This window comes from Lepeophtheirus salmonis, chromosome 4 (assembly GCF_016086655.4).
Source record: "Lepeophtheirus salmonis chromosome 4, UVic_Lsal_1.4, whole genome shotgun sequence".
NCBI lineage: Eukaryota > Metazoa > Arthropoda > Copepoda > Siphonostomatoida > Caligidae > Lepeophtheirus > Lepeophtheirus salmonis.
The window spans coordinates 6,603,604-6,606,799 of NC_052134.2; positions in this window are offsets into that span (position 1 = coordinate 6,603,604).

The window sequence follows — 3,196 nt, forward strand, 5'->3', positions numbered from 1 at the left end:
AAAAAAATGACTAGAGATACATCCTAATATGTTCATTTTCAAAATGGTCTACTCAAGTTTGGACCTAAATAATAGGTGAAGTAGAAGTAAACTCATTATTTTTTTAATAGATGGCGTTAGTAGTGTGTATCTCGCGTTGTATAAGTGCAATTGGTTTACACTAGAAGGCGTTAGAAAGTTAAAATTTCTGAATAAAAAAGCTTTATTACAGAGTTCTGTGATTGTTTGAGCTTGGGATATAAATGTACACTAGCAAAGATGGAAAATAAACCATATTTGATAGTTGTTTTTTTGTTTTTCTTTGATAAAGGCGAAAACCAAAGCCTGGCGGTTGAAAATGTAAATAGTGTTTATGGAATTGATACTGTAACATCCAATCACGCGTAATTTTGTTTTCGTTGATTTTGTTACAGTAATTTTGATATCAAAGATGTACAACATTCTGATAGCCCATTTGTCAAAAATGTGAATAAAATAATGTAAATTGTCCAGTCCAACCCTCATGTAAGTACTTTTTTGATAGCCAAAGAGATGAATATTAATGAAAAAAAAAAAAATTATAATAGATTTTTTAACTACACTCATTATTATATTCTTTTTAATTGATATTATTTTCTTTCACTATAACAACACAACTGTCGTTTCTATCTAATTTCATGACTGAGTCTGGTCTTTTTTATCGCTCTGTATACTACATGAATATGTTTAATGATGTAAATCCTTTGATTTTTTGGGCTAACTCGTTATTTTGGAATTGGTAACCTGAAAAATGAATTTCCAATTGTGAAATACAAGATTTTTTAGTGTATTAGTCACAGAGGATCCATTTTCAACTAGACTGATAACAAGGTATTGTAAGCAAGATTTATTCCTCTAGTTACTCTTCCTAGAAAAGGGCAACCAGTCTCCCTTCTGTTTCAAGATCAATTTAGCTTTTGACGTAAATAATTTGCATAGAATTGAAGTAAATCTACACATTTTTCTCAAGCAAGCTCTCAGTCAATTTTGGTGTTCAAATATTTAGAATAAAGTGTACTGCATGGATAATATTGGTAAGTAATAATATGACTGTATCGTAATACATATATCAGATTATAAGTGTTTTGAGTATAAATATCCAATTTTAATTTATTGCTATGTTATTTTTTTCCAAAGCAACTCATACCTTAATCTGGAAAAATGTTTACCGAACTTTTAGTCTTTCATTCTATTCCCCTCAGATAGTATTTGAAAAACCTTCATTATGAAATAAAAAATTCTCAATTTTACTTTTTTAATGAAATTTCAAGTTTTCTAATATAAAATTAGATAAAAATGTATATTTATTCGAAAAACCCCAAAAACTGTACATTAAAGACAAGATGCTTGCTAAAATTATTTTTAACAAGTCGTCCCTCATTCCACTTACACAAAAAACCATTAAACTTATAGCAGGAAGTGTCTGTAGCAATGCAAAAATTAGGAACAAAAGTATTTTTACAAAATAACGTCACATATTAATGACATTCATCACGACTCGCTTTTTGTAATAATAATTTCCTAAGTAGCTGTTCCCGTCAGTTGACTCTTTTTTATTTAAATCAGCTCAATCTACTTATTTATAAAATTCAATTGGGTATTTCTAGCGATTTTCTTGTTCAAAGGCAGTTAGAATGCCAAAACTGCAAATATCTGCCAAAAGTTCCTTTTGTCAATTTTTTCGTTTTCATTGTTGTTCAAAAAATTTAATATGCAGTTGATCCTTGCTTCCTCTCGGCTGTTCTGACACCACTGGGCCCTCGGGACTTTACGGACAAGTTGATAACTTGTAGTAACTTTTTTAAAGAAACAATTTATTAGCGGTGAAATTGGAACAATTTTCTGCGAGGAGGCGAGTATTAATAGGTAGTTTTCAGTTTTTTTATTTTCGATAAGAAATTTCGAATCTTTGTGCTTTTAGTATTAGGGAAAAACAAAGTTCTTTTTATGTGTATATTTTTCTGATTAACTTTTTTAAGAAAATACATTTATCGTTCTTTTTTAAACAGCTTCATGTTGTTTGTCAAGGGAGGTGTATAAGAGGAGGTTCCAGACGTCCTTGTCTCTTTATCTGTTTTACCTTACAATAATTTAAGAATGTCTTCTACTCAGGGATACCACTCAGAATTTTATAATATCACTACATTTCCTCATAAAAACGCAAGAATTAACACTTAAATCCAAAAAAAATAGTAAAAGTATACAGAATATCGATACAATTTGATATTCACCATGAATCAATTATATTCATCAACACCGTGCCAATAATATCTACTGATACGTGTATAGAATCTTTTTTTTTATATGTCACGTCGTCACTTTTATTGTGTCACACACTCTTTCCTCCCAAAAGAAATAGAAAAACAATCCCATTAAATCATCGGGTAGTTAGCTAAATAAGTCAATGATACCAACTGCTACTTATCTCTTAAGTAATCCTAAACTATCATTGTCATATTATTACTTCACATTTTTTAAAACGAATTACATATTAATGTTTCATAATAGTGAAATCCTACATTGTATTTTATTCGATACATTTGTATTTGATAGCCAATATTTCATTATAAAAATAATAAGATGGACAACATATATATACAGTATTGTGACAATAAGCGTCCACACTTATTATTAAATAGTCAACCCCAATTTGAAGTCTGTTAAAAAAGGTATTTTTTTATTCATTATATATAAGTAATTAAGAAATATTATTAACTTATTTAATATCTACACTTTGTTTTTGAATTACAGCCTCCAAACAGTTCTTTAAAGCCTTGCAGGGGTCACAAATATATTTTTCGGGAATTTTGTTCCTTTTCATTACGATAACACGTTTTAAAGAACTAACATCCTGATAGCTGGATTGATTAACCATCTTGACCAAATATCTCTAACTAAATAGTCCATAAGCTTTAAATCCGGTGAATAAGGCGTCGAAATTTATTAAGGCCAAAATTGTATATTCGAGGCCAACCAATGTTGTTACATAATCTTGTATAAAAACATACTTTTAATTCCTTGTTGGAATTATCCACGAACCAAGGCTTCACTATCAGGTCCAGAATGGTCTCTTTGTATGTTTGGGAATATATTTTTACTCTTTGATCGATAAAAATGAGGTAAGTCTTTCCGTTTGGATGAAATTGCTGCACATCCCATGACAGATGCAGGTTTGATA